Below are 15,480 nucleotides of genomic sequence, written 5' to 3'. Positions count from 1 at the left end.
CATTGCAATGATCAGTAAATAAGGCTAGCTTGAAACCAAAAAAACTTTAGAGAGTTGGTATAGCAAAACAAACTTATCGACACAGACGCTGTGAATTAATCAGTAATATGTACGGTAGGTCCTTCTTCTTGACTAGAAAAATATAATACAAAGATTGTTCTCTAGAACACAGAACTAATTTTGACTCAATCAAAACACCCAGTCTCACTCCACAATCCAGTATTACATTAGACTCCTCTATATACCATTGCATTCCTATACAATGAAGAATAAGGCAAAATTAATTAATTAAATTAAATGTAATTAATATATGGAATCACATTTCCATCCAACGTTAGCAATTACGCCGTTATTCAAAATTAAGAATTTTCAAATTTGGTCAGTTACCTCCACAACTGTTAGAGTTAAATAAAAACTAGTATTAACATAAGTTGATGATAATAAACTAATCGATAGTTATAATACATACTCATGATTATCCGTGATTCTCATAAAAGTTGGAAGGTACGAAACAATGGTTACAAAATAGAGCAAAAAATGGGTTGTTTGGGGGCATGATCCCCTCTTTCAAATGCAAATTCAGTGAGTGAGTCACATAAGGCAAAAGCACAATGAATTTAAACTGAAAATAAGATTGTTAGCGAGATTTTGTGATAATTAGATTCACTAGTTCCGCAATAATATTTTTACACCTTGAGAAATTGTCGAATATAAATAGATTGCGAGTTCCAACTGCTCTCCCATGAGTGTCCGAGTGTCCAAGAAATGCTTTAGAAGCTTGAAGTCTTCGTTACGCAAAAAATATTGACTATATGAGTTTTAAGTGGGCACACGTTGTCAATCGGTAAAAGGAAATAAATGCAAATAATTAAAAAAGCAAACATTCGGCTCTAAAACCTTATTTTTTAGCGACACTCAGTTTATAAGGCGTCTATCATAGGCGTGCCAAGGTTTGGCCATACAACATGATAACACTGTTATAGCAATCGATGTCTCGGACATAGGAGAGCAGGTAACGAATTCTTGCTTTTCTCCATATGAAAGCAAGAATGATTTGAATCAGGGAGCCGTTATCTGTTTTCAATGTTCAAGAAAATGACCATTATGATAGGAGATGTTTTTAGGAGTGAAATGCATCATGTTCAATAGCTGTACATCTTCCTTCTTGTCTTTTAAAGAGCGTGGAGTAAAGAAATGGCGTAGTGCAAAGAATAGGAATGAGGTTTTAATATCCTATGCTTTTTTATTCAAGCTTCTGCAGTTTTCCCTGGTTCATTTTAAAAGACAACAGCTCTCTCCCATATAGTACTTATCTAGCCTTCAATTTCAGAAATATTCGTCAGAGGGATTGGCCAGCTGGATCTCCAGATTTCAACCCCATAATGCTTACCTTGAACGCTCTGTGAAGTAGTTCAAAAATCTCTTCCGAGAAACATTTAAAATGTATTACACAGCATTACTGAACAACAGAGACTGATTGTTACGGAACCTCTTGAACTGCTTTATTTCCAATGGGAAATCACTAAATTTCTGTATGTTTGTAAAGAGGTGGACTTCTTATGCTTGATATCAACACAATGTTTTTCATTTAATTCTGCAACCATTGTTTCATAACTTTCGGCCTCTATGAATACCACACATTATCACTTTTGCATATTACAATTGTTGAATGATTATGTTATTTTTATCATTTCAACTTATGTTCATATCTGTATTATTTAAGAAAATATATATATATATAATCCCATTCATTTTGCTATTACCATGCTAATTCTATATTTTTTCTTAAATATCACTAGTTAACATTGTTATCGGGCTTCATATTGGGCTCACAATAAAGTACTTCTCCATACACTAAACTTATAACAATGTATACAAAGAACAAAAATATGCGCAAGTTGAAGTAATAGAATAAAAAAAAGAACTTTCTCAATAACGATGCTCTAACAACTTCATTACTGCATTCAAGTGAATAGGAATCTTAAGTACACGATGTAGGAGTTCCCGATTCTTAGAATAATTCATCAAACTATCCCTATTCCTTCTCTTATTTTCATGATTCCTTTTTACCTTTATATACTTTTTTTTTCCTTCTCCTTACGGACGCACACCAGGTCTTCTGTCCTCGCTGCAAATAAATCCTCTCTAGGTCAAACGGGGTGGCATTATTTATACAAAGCAAAGGATACCATCTAAGCGGACAAATGTATTCTTTTACAAGACTGTGTAAAAGGTTCATGCCACATATCATTTGCCTCTTAATAAAAGATAGCATTGTGGTATGTTATGTAATGAAAATGTGTTAAGTAGGAGTGGTAAGCAAGAAATGGCATTATTGCATATTAAAATTACATACTTCAATACAGTTGTTTTGCAGTTTTATACTTTTCTTGCTTTATTATTTTGTCTTTGGTATACCATCTAACACAAATGACTCTTTTAAAAGACTGCTTAAAAGGTTCATGCCACATATCATTTGCCGCTTAATAAAAGGGAGCATTGTGGTATGCTATGTAAAGAAAATGCGTTAAGTAGGAGTGGTAAGCAGGAAATGGCATTATTGCATATTAAAATTACATACTTCAATACAATTATTCTGCTTTTTTATATTTTTCTTGCTTTATTATTTTGTAGCTGGGATACCATCTAAGCAGACAAATGACTCTTTTAAAAGACTGCTTAAAAGGTTCATGCCACATATCATTTGCCTCTTAATAAAAGATAGCATTGTGGTATGTTATGTGATGAAAATGTGTTAAGTAGGAGTGGTAGGCAAGAAATGGCATTATTGCATATTAAAATTACATACTTCAATACAATTGTTTTGCTGTTTTATACTTTTCTTGCTTTATTATTTTGTCGCTGGGATATGATCTAAGCAGACAAATGACTCTTTTAAAAGACTGCTTAGAAGGTTCATGCCACATATCATTTGCCTCTTAATAAAAGAGAGCATTGTGGTATGTTATGTAATGAAAATGTGTTAAGTAGAAGTGGTAAACAAGAAATGTCATTATTGCATATTAAAATTACATACAATTGTTCTGCTGTTTTATGCTTTTCTTGCTTTATTATTTTGTGGCTGGGATACCATCTACGCAGACAAATGACTCTTTTAAAGGAATTTTGTAGATTTTAAATAACTTGAAAATATATCACAAATATCACATTACAATACAAATACTTATTATTTATAAATTTATTTATAGATTTTGGAACATAATTTTTGCTTCATTTATTAAAAGTCAAATAAGACGTTTAATACCAAAAATATAAAAGAGGTTGTAAATGGCAAGTTTTGTAAACGGAGATTAATCTTCAAATTCAAAAGTCAAATAAGACCTTTAATACCAAAAATATAAAAGAGGTTGTAAGTGGCAAGTTTTGCAAACGGAGATTAATTTTCAAATTCAAAAGTCAAATAAGACCTTTAATACCAAAGATATAAAAGAGGCTGTAAGCGGCAAGTTTTGCAAACGGAGATAAATTTTCAAATTCAAAAGTCAAATAAGACCTTTAATACCAAAGATATAAAAGAAGCTGTAAGCGGTAAGTTTTGTAAACGGAGATTAATTTTCAAATTCAAAAGTCAAATAAGACCTTTAATACCAAAAATATAAAAGAGGCTGTAAGCGGCAAGTTTTGTAAACGGATCATATTACCATATTGTAAGCAGACCAAATTTTGTAAATGGAACTAAAACGTTTCCATATTTAAACTAAACAATCAAATGACCATAAATAAGATGGTATTTAAACTGCTAATTGTGAGAAAAACCGTTTATTAACTGCTTTCATTTAATACGGTTAAATGACCAGAATTTAATCGCACCAACTAGGGCATCCTATTGAAGCCACTTAGGATCTGACAGCTGGGTACATATTATAGTCGAGAAAGCTAAATTGTCAATCCCATGACCTACAGAACGGGGGGGGGTCCCAGCTTTGACCCCACAATATTTCCTCTATTTTCTTCTGCATATGAAGAATTTCTAGTGTCGTACACTCCTCAATTTGTGACCCTGGACTAGAAGAATACGATACTCTCGTTCACACATAGATGATTGCACTGTAAAGCTTCTTGACACAAAAAGTCTAGTATTTCTCATCTCTTACGATAGGTGAAACAATTAGATAAACTAATAAAACCACGTTCCTCCATTTATATAATAAAACACAACTCTACCACAACTTAACTTCCCTGCCTATTACCTAACGGAAAGCCTAGCTCCAATTTTCAGTTAAATTTCTTTTTTACTGTATTGAAACCATGCTAGAGGTAAATGGTAAAAAACAGCATAATTTTGTATTCATGGTCTTAGAACCATATTAGTTGTAAACGGTTTCAAAACCGTAAAAATAAAAAATATTTTTTATCGTAAACGTTACGGTTAATTGGATGGACAGACTGCAATCGGTTATTTTACCATAATCTAGGAATAAAAATTCTAAAAATGTACGTTAAGTTTTTTAACTCATTCAACTCAATTTTTAATTGCTCTTAACTTAAAGAGAATGTACTCAAAAAACTCTATTTAATTTAATTTTACTTACAATTTTATCCAAAAAATACATGAACAGACTGAAAAATAAGCTATACACAAACTCAATTTACGCAACTTCCAAATTTGTGATTAAAAAACCCAGTTAAGTAAATGAAAACATAACTTAAAATAGGCTTTTGTGTTTCGTTTTTTATAGAAAAAAAAATAGAACAGAAAAATATTACCAATGAAATAATCGATTTTTTTTAAGTCTTGAAAAGATTTTTGAATCTCAAACTTAAAAATATATTCTTAACTGTATCACGTTTTTTCTGCTTAGAAAGTCTTGTTTGTGCTCTCTTTTTTTTTTAAAATATACAGCTGCGTTTATTTAAGGCCAGCTGTAGAAAATAAAAATTTCTAAGCCGGATTAATGTGATCGTAAATTCATGTGTATGACCAAAAACAGCATGAATATGATTTCCTAAGGTAGTGAATCATTCTAGAAAAATCCTTCTCATAAATTTTAATGATGTTAAAAGAAATCACGTTTAAATTTGTTATGAAATGAAATTTTTGAATCTAATTAATAACGCCAGCTAAAACTTGTTCAAATAATTTAACGAATAATGTTAATGCTCTTGACATAGAAATGATTTCTTGCACGGCTGATAAAATTAAGCTAGCTCGTGTCAATGTCGAGTCATATAATACGAAAAGTTAACCACATTTTAAAATAGTGTTTAAATTTAATTTTTAAACTTAATACATTTATTTACAGAGAATAGTTTACTAGTTGCTATTTACTGTCTAAAAGTCCCTTTATTTCTCATTTTGTGAAAGTTTCCTGCAAAAAATGAGCATATGAGCTTTTTTTCATTCATTCACTTCTAGTTTATTTTTTCTTGCTTTTGTATTCTTTCTTTTTTAATTTATTTCTTATTTTGTATCATTCATTTTTAATTAATTTTTATTATTTGTCTTTTACTTTTAATTTATTTTCATTTTTAATTTTTAATTTTTTATCGTTTATTTTTATTTTATTTTTAATTTTTAATTTTTTATCGTTTATTTTTAATTTATTTTTATTTTTAATTTTTTATCGTTTATTTTTAATTTATTTTAATTTGTTTTTATTTTTAATTTATTTATTCATTTAATATGTAGCACCCACAAAACAAAATATGAAAAAATTTCTAATGTTAAAAGGAAAACATTAAATAATATGTAGTTTCTGATAAGCTATTTTTTTTATTATAAATCGTTTTATTTTTAATAAATCCCATAATGAGTTTTTAAATTTAAATTGGTAAAAATGGATTGTTTTGAAGTACTTTTAAATTGACTATAAACCTTGAACTTGAAAATAATAAGAAAACAAATAAACTTAAATGCTTGAAGTAAAAGTTTTGAAGTCTTAGAAAAAAATTTGAATTCTACTGGAGCTTTAGACAAATTAATTTTTTAAACGTAAAAATAATTTATCGTAAAAATAATAAAACCTAAAAATGAATTACATTTTTATCGTTTCTATTTCACGCACAAAAAGTTTAGAGTTAAGTAGTAAAACTAAATTACATTATGTGCCTGTTAAAAAATGTAAATCCATCCAATTTTTATTTAATTTTTAAAATTGATTAAAAAATGATTTTAATAGAATTCAATTTCATATTTAAACAATTTCAAAGGAAAATATTTACCTTTGTCAGAGTATGGCATCTTATGAAGATAGCAAATAACAGCCTTAATAAGAAATGACGTTAAGTGACTGTTTCTTAAAATACAACGCTTATTTTCGGTCATTGTGTGGCATACAGTGTGTCATACATTTATGAATCTTGATAGAAATCAATAACCGATTTCCTCTTATATTTCAGTAACTTTGATTTCTTAGAAAATTGATAGATTGATAGATAGAATAGAATTGATAGATTCAATAAATCGATCTTAAAAATCTGAAATTTATCAACTTCTAATTTAATTTTTGAAATGATTTAAAATTTTTAAAGTGTTTGCTTTTAATATTTAAGCATTTAAATTCGAGGCGTCGATAGTCTTGTGTCATTGGAAGTTAGAGATTAACAGTTTTGATGGAACTAAAGTTAAATGAATGATTATTAACCCCCCCCCCCCGAAAAAAAACTCTAGTTAGTCAGAACAAGAAATATGTCAAATATTTGTAAGATTTGATAAAAATTAATAACAGTTACAATCTTATGTTTCATGAACCTCTATTTCTTGATAGAATTTGCAGATTTTCAAAAATTAAAATTTTGATTTATTTTTTTTAGTATAAATTTAAAAAAAAAAAGATTTGAAAGAGTTTGACTTTAATAGAGAAACATTATAAATTAAAAAAAAGCAAAACATGCTAATTCAAGCTGCAAATAGTCGTGTGTCTTTGAAACAGTTTTAATACGAACTGAAGTCGAATGGATGATTGTTACCTAAAAAACAAGGCTAGTTTGTAGGAACAAAAAGTATGTCAAATATTTATGAGTCTTGATGAAAATCGATAACCGATTCACTCTTATATTTCATGGACTTCCATTTCTTATGGAACTTCCCTCTAATCTTTTTGTTGTTGCCACCAAAGAACCATTTTTCTTCCAACACTTCTACTTTGTGCATAACTACTGGAAGTACAAGACGGATGGTTAAAGCAAGTGATGTATCCTTTCTACCATAGACACAACGTTGCGCCCCCTGGTTGCCTACTCTGCAATTGAAATCGCCCGTATTAAACACTCGTTCTAGATATTATGTGTTCTCGCTCTACAAATTACAGGGGTGGGGCATGGAATTTTTTTTGTTCGATTCGATTTTTTTTCTCTTTTACTTCGTCCGATGCACTCTTTCATTATTATTATTTCAACTGTTTTTTTGTCGACTACCAGATTGATAAGAACGTGATTGTTTTAGTGGTTCTATTTTATCCCAATTACATTTGTACAGACAAGAGTATTTTTTTTTTGTCTTTCTTTTCCATGGTTGGGGTTTTTTCTTTGGTTATTCGCTCATTGGGAGGATAATTTATTTTTTTTAACTTGACACACGTATGGAAGTCGTAAAAAATGAATGTCTAACGATGAAGGACATATGTATGTCTGATATAAGTAGGGTGGTGTAAGTACATTTAATTAGAAATTTCTAAGCTACTGTACATTGTTAGAAATTTCACGGATAAAATTGTTGAATAAAATTCATTTAATTGTTATTATAACAATTTATTTAATTGTTATTTTACCATATTCAAACAAAACAGTCGAATAGCTATAAATAAGATGTTATTCAAACTGTTTACTATGAGAAAAACTGTTTATTAACTGCTTTAAACTAATATGGTTATACGACCAGAATTTTATCAGATTAACTAGGCCGCCCAAATAAAGTCACTGCTGGTTACATATTATATGCGAGAGGGCTAATCTGTCAATCTTATGATTGACAGTATGAGGGTTCAAATCCCAGCATGGACATCACAATATTTACTCCATTCCTTTCAAAACACGAAGAGTTTCCTGAATCCTGCACTCCCCAATTTATGAACCTCAGCTATATTAAAATACGATACTCTCATTCACGTTAAGCTATCTTAAGTTAAACTATCTTATCCAGTTAAATTTCTTTTTTACAGTTTTGAAACCATGCTAGTTGTAAATGATTAAAAATGGTATAGTTTTGCATTTATGGCTTTTTAGCCATACTAGTTATAAACTGATTCGGAACCGTAAAGATAAAAACTGTTCTGTACTGTAAACTTTACTGTTAATTGGATGGCTGATATATATATATATATATATATGAAAAATTATTGAGAAAGACTTTGAAATCAAAAAAATAATATAGAGAAACTAGAAAATATAAAAGTGAGAAATAAATTAATTTCAAAACAATAGTAGATTTTATATAAAAAAATATATATACCTATCTCTTAAGGTTGAAGAATTTTAATTTATAGATTTCCTAAAATGTTTCAATAATGCCGATTTAAATTAGACACCATTACACTTAGGGAAAATTTATAAAAGTTTTTAAGTACTAGCTGCGATGGTTCAGTGGCTTAAGGTCCTGAGCTATCAATATAAAAGATTGAGGTTCGATTCAGAGTAACGGCTTGAAACCAACACAGCTGCAGGTCAATAGATACTAGATTGTCTGGGAAGTAAAAGCAGATTGTGTAAAATACTGACTACAAACATGCCGTCAGTCGCGGGGTTTTAGAGCATGAACCGAGTTCCTTGAGAAATAATGTTGCAGCATAGCTTTCCTTTTTATGCGATTGGAGTAACAATCTAGTAAAACAGTCGTCTTCAATCAAATAAATTAGCATATATCTGTTTTGTAAATATGTAGAAAATTTTAATTAAAAAAATAATTCTTTTCAAATTAATATAATTAAAGCCTTATGCTGTTCACTAACATTACATTCATTGAAATAGAAGAAAAATATAAACTTTCAGAAGTTCAAGGAAATTCAATTTTGACAAATAATATTTTCATTTATTAAAAAAATAATTTTTCAGAGCAATTAACAAGAACCAACAGTAAACTTTTAAAACTTAAAGATGAACTTGTACTGTAAATTGAATAAAAAATTTAGAATTCGATTGCAATCAATAACAAATCATAAAGTTGAATCTCAATGATTAACTCCACACTGAGAAAAAAATTTTGGTCAAAATTACCAGAAAGGAATAACATTTACCGTGTTTCTGGCCCTATGGGAACCCTAAAAAGGTCGGTGATGTTTTCCGATGCGCTTTGCTAATGATTTTGGTAAAGTTAACAATGAAATATGATTTTATAATATGTGATAAAATTTGGTAATCTTATTATGATGTCTAAAATCTGAAATGGTAATTTTATTATGATGTCTATGTAACTGAAATGGCATAAAAACCATTTCAGTTACATTTATATTTCAGTTTTGTATTTTTTACAAGATGTGAAGTAATAAGAACTATAATTTAGAAAACCAGTATATTTCTGGTAAACTGTTATCATATGAAAGGAAAAATTACTAAATGATTGGTTTAAATACCATATATTTTGATTTTATTAACTAGAGTTAGGAATTTTTTGCCAGAAAGGGGTCCTGTGACTAAACTGTATGGTAATTTTTCCAGAATTTGCTTTTCCGTGCACAATTAAAAATATGGATGTTTATTATTTTAAATTAAGCTAAATTAGTAATAGATAATAAACTTAAAACTAAATGGTTATATCCAAAATAGAAAAAAATTGCAACTTATTTCTATAAATCTAGTGGATTTTATCTAAAATTATTAACTTGAATGTCAACTATCAGGAGTGTAACATAAAACCTTAGGAAAAGACTTATGCTATTTCTCTTCTAATTGTCAAAACCCATTTATTTATAATTCATCGCTCAAAAAAAAGGGTCTTTCAAAGAAAAATACGTCTGCAGTAGGGATAAAATATAAAAAAAAAAGACTTCGCCCACAAAATCACCACAAACTGTAGGCATTAAATTAATGTTTTGAAGAAGGGGAAAAATGGGTATCCATAACGTTGAAAGTTTGTGAAATATAAATCAAACGCTATTCCGCTCAACATTTATCAATGTAGCGTTTTTCGAAATTACATCAGCAATTTATTTCGGAAATTCTAGCTACAATTGCAATTTTCAGCAATCAACTGAGTGATGTCACACTCACGAAAACTAAATTTCAGTTTAGAAATAGAAATCAAAATTTAGTTGATACCCCCTCTTCCGAAATAGTTCTTCTGTTTTATTTCTATTTTTGAAGGACAGGAAAAAGAGCAATATTAAAAATGGGCCATACACTTCGTTTATTGTAGAGGAAAATCTTTTTTTTTCTCTAGGTTTACGTGAAAATTGAATTATGAGTGATTGTGGCTGTGACAGATATGAATTTCGTCTTTTATTATATTTGTGTAAGCTATTTCTGATGTGGTGAAACATTTTATAAAAAGTTATGTTCGTTTTCAGTAACCATAGTAATTTAAGTATTGTTTTGAAAGTTACAATTTAATATAGAAAAAAAAAATAGAAACATTACAAATCGTAACTTATCAAGTTTAAAATGAAACATCATATTTACGTTGGTTTTATTTTTGAATATTAGGTTTCTAGAATTAAACTGCCTTTTGTAGTACAAAATTCAAGCAGTCCTCAAATTCATTTTTTTTTATTTGTGCTTGTTATTGCTAACGAAAAATAAAGTGACAGTTAATTGCAAGGTATACGTCACATCCTTTCCTTTGGATCCGTATTCCTTTGGATTTTAGATTTTAATTCTTCTTATTAAGGTTTTAGATTTAACTGCATTTTATAGTTTCAATTCACCCACTTTGATTCTTTTGTTGTTCGTGCTATAAGAATTGTCAAAGAAATTTTTTAGCCATAGTTTAGTAAGCTACTCGAAAGGAATACGTCATATCACGTATTCTATTGTGTATTAGGTTTTATTTTTGGTCATTATTTATTTAAAGTTAAACTGCATTTTGCAGTTCAAAATTCACGCAGTTCTCAAATTAAAGTTTTTTGTTATTTGAGCTTCAAAACTTTGCCAACGAAAAACAAAGTGACTTTATACAGCTTTATACATAATTTTAAATATCTTACTAAATGTTTGTTGGTAAGAATTTTGAAGTCTTAGTGTTCAACTTGAGGCTACATTTTGTGTTGTTTGCTTTAGAAACTTGAAAAACCTACAGATCGTTGGTAGTGGAACCTCTTAGTAAAATAAAACAAGATAGAAAACAATGCAAATGAAAGACATTTTTAATTGCATTATAGGTTTAGTTTTGAAGTTTATTTGCAAACAATGATGTTTCAATAAAAACAACCATTGTGCTTTACATAATGCAACAAAAATTCTTTTGAAAAAATGCTGTGCTGCTTCCTGAACTAAATGAAAAAGAAAAGAAAGTAAAATAAAATGCAAGGCAATGAAAAACGTTCTAAGTTACATTATAGGTATAGTTTTGAAGTTCTGTTGCATCAATAATATTTCGATAAACTTACATTTTAATGCAAACAAATTTATTAAAAAAATTTTTCTTAAAATAACAATCGCAATTAAATCTAACTCAATAAATAAAAATTAAATGAGTTGAATTGAATTTTGAATCCATGTAGCTTTAAATATAGATGCAATAACGCTCAACTTTCCAACTGCTTCACAAAATGATTATGTTAATTCTAGAAACTGGCATAAGTATCGAAAAAGAGTCTGACTGTCAAATTGATGTAATAACGTAGTTGGCACATGATTTTGTCAAGGTTTAGTTTTGAAGTTCTGTTGCATCAATAATATTTCGATAAACTTACATTTTAATACAAACAAATTTATTAAAAAAACTTTTTTTCTTAAAATAAAATCGCAATTAAATCTAATTCAATAAATAAAAATTAAATAAGTTGCAATTCTCAGATTCAAATTTTGAATCCCTGCAGCTTTAAATATAGATACAATAACACTCAACTTTCCAACTGCTTCACAAAATGATTATGTTAATTCTAGAAACTGGCATTTGGAAAGTATCGAAAAAGAGTCTGACTGTCAAATTGATGTAATAACGTAGTTGGCGCATGATTGGCGTGGACACCAAATTACATTACATTCTTTTGTATAAATTAATAACTTCCATGGCATTTAGTAATGATCTTTAGGTTAATGATGTCTGCCAAGGCCAATAAATGATGCCAGAGTTTTGCTTCATAGTGGACTGACCGATGATGGATATTTATGCCTCACAGTTGAACCCCGATGGATGGAAGAGAGAAAAACTCTTCCGAAAGGGGTAATAATAACAATCTTTCGAACAACCTTAAGGATTGGCCAAGTTAATTGACTTGAGGTACTTTTTTTCCGATACTTTTATTGAACGGCGGTCAACTATCTTAAATTATATGACTTACGAAATAAGTGAGGAAAATTAGAAATGAAATTGGAATAAGAATGTGAAAATCATCCAACTCTTATATAATAAATAGAAAAATGTAAAAAAATAAAGTTTTTTTTAATGGAATAGATATGAATGGCTTGGAAAATCATTAACTTTTTTTAATTTTACGATAATTTGTTTGGATACAAAACACGGTTTATTAATTTTCTTAATAGAAATTTTGCTACTCAAATTTTTAAAAATAAAGTTGTTTTTTTTAATGGAATAGATATGAGTGTCTTAGAAAATTATTAACTTTTTTTAATTTTACGATAATTTGTTTGGATACAAAACACGGTTTATTATTCTTCTTAATAGAAATTTTGTTACTCAAATTTTTATTTATTTCTTTAAAAAATCATTTCAAAAAGAAAACAATTTTCACATTTTAGGAGCTTGTGTTAAAAAAAATATGTTGGGCAGGTCAATGCAGGTTATTTTCATAATGTAATTTATTGCTGTCCAATTTATTTGTTTCCAATAGTGTATAATGTAATGCTATTTTAAAAAACCTTAATGTAAGTGGCAAGTTTAATCATATTATCGAGCAAATTATTATTATTTTTTAAGCTTGATTACAGTATACAATGTTTCAATTTGGCCGAGAACACAGTTAAATTGAACATCTTATTGAGATTAAACAAACTTGCAATGTTTTATTATTCAATAATCCAAAATGATGGTTCAAAGTTGAACTGCTTTTTTGTACAGATTAAGAATATAAGTGTACAGACTATATACAACCGGTATTTTAACACACATACTTACTGATATTCCAAAATTTTTTACTCTTTGTATAAAAGAATCACATACTTAAAATGTCAAGATTATCAATTCAGTAGGATTTTAATTATATTTTATAATGTGTGTTAGCTTTCTAGCTTTGTATCAATGTAGAAAATAAGAGGGAATTTCTTGGTTAAACAGCAAAGTAAATTTCGTGAAGGGCGTTTTAAAAGAAACTTATCCGCCTTCATATTACATTGAGAAGGAAATTATGGAAAACTTCATACTTTCAGGGGATGGAGCGTTCGCCTTCCAATGAGGCAATGGCTGGTCGATATGCATTCTGTACCCGTCTCGCGCCGACCACAGTGCTGACGTGAAAGTGACGGATCTTGGGTTAGAGTCCCCTTGCCGTCAGGCTTACCGTAAGAGGTTCTCGCGATCTTCCTCACCATGTAACGCAAATGCGGGTTAGTTCCATTAAAAAGTTCCCCAGGAAAGCAAATTTCTCCCAATACTTGATCCATGAGTTCCCTTGTCTTCTGGATTGGGTTCAAAATTATAAGACTAAGTTGTTGAAAATTAGTAGTCTTAAACCCAAAAAATGAGTGGGATATTCAACGACGGTTGTAAAATAAAATATGAAATAAAACTCCGTCCGCTGGTGAGTCAGGGGATAGAGGGCCCGCCTCCTAATGGGGTGGATGTTAGTTGCATGGATCATGCATTAGAATCCATTCCAGAGATTTTCGTAGTTTTCCTCTCCGTGCAAAGCAAATGCGAGTTAGTTAATTTAAAAAAGTCCTCTACGAAAGCTACTTTGTCCTAACGCTTGATCCAGAAGTTCCCTTGTCCTCTGGGTTGGGCTCAAAACTCCAAGGCTAGGGAGTTGAATATTGATAGTCGTAGGTTCAGAATTGGGTCGGGGTTTCGATGCCGGTAATTAAGTAAAATATGAAACTACATTCGAAGAAAAAACCGTTCAAGATTGAACATGAAAATCAGAATTTGGAACCACTATTTTGCGCACATTTGCTGCAACCTCATTATGGTATTAAATTGTTCCATTCAAATGGAACTATAGTATCATGCAATCGAATTCAAAATGTATGATTTTTTTTAAAAAATCACCATATTAAGATTTCTCCAATTTGAGCAATAATTTAGCTCAACATTTCAAGAGTTTCAGCCAATGTATGCTTTAACATAACTTAAAAAGCTACTTTGTCCCCACACTTGATCCAGAAGTTCCCTTGCCCTCTGGGTTGGGCTCAAAACTCCAAGGCTAGGGAGTTGAATATTGATAGTCGTAAGTTCAGAATTGGGTCTGCTGTTCGATGCCGGTAATAAAGTAAAATATAAAACTATTCTCAAAAAAAAAATGTTCAAGATTGAACATGAATATCAGAATTTGGAACCACTATTTTGCACACATTTGCTGCAACCTCATTATGGTGTTAAATTGTTCCATTCAAATGGAACCATAGTATCATGTAATCGAATTCAAAATGTATGATTTTTTTTTGAAAAAAATCACCATATTAAGATTTCTCCAATTTTGAACAATAATTTAGTTCAACATTTCAAAATTTTCTGCCAATGTATGCTTAAACACAACTTAAAATCAGTTTTAAACATTCTTTTAAAACTAATTAGCTTTAAGAGATCCCTTTTTTTATTGATTTTACTTATAGTTAAAGTTGTTTAAGTAACTCTAAGTGCAGGAATTAACTCTAAGGAAAAAGAGAAAGACAATAAATGGAAAATTACCGAATGTACAATTCTTCCAATTTTGTTGATTATTGGAAAGGCTCCGGTCACTTTGTTTTCGCTAAGAAACCTGTGAAAATATAGCCGACTTATTGATTTCCAATATCGTCACCTCAAAGATGAAAGAGAGAAAGAATGAAAGAAAGATTAAGAAAAAGAGACTAAAAGAAATTCGAATGAAAAGGAGTACGCATTAAATGTAATAAAATAGTAATTGAAATACGGATTCAATATATTTCTGGAGTTCTGGTGTGTAAATAATAATTAGAAGTATTTTATTAAAATAGTTTTGCATGCTAATGCTACTTAAAAACATATAACTATATTTTTAGTTATCTTATTTCTTTACCTTGACTATACATGATATGGTTCATTTTGAATGAACATATTCAACACCTTAAATTTAACATTTCACAGAGAATGAAACAAACTTGCTTTGAATTATGACTCCAAGTACCGATATTATGTTTCAGTGTTACACCGATGTTCTTAGAGCGTAGTATTGCTCCAAATATTAATCATCAACATTGGAATTCTTATGTGATAAAATACTAGATTTATTC

Source organism: Parasteatoda tepidariorum, chromosome 7 (genome assembly GCF_043381705.1).
Source record: "Parasteatoda tepidariorum isolate YZ-2023 chromosome 7, CAS_Ptep_4.0, whole genome shotgun sequence".
In the NCBI taxonomy this organism is placed as follows: Eukaryota; Metazoa; Arthropoda; class Arachnida; order Araneae; family Theridiidae; genus Parasteatoda; species Parasteatoda tepidariorum.
This window is presented reverse-complemented; position numbering follows the sequence as displayed.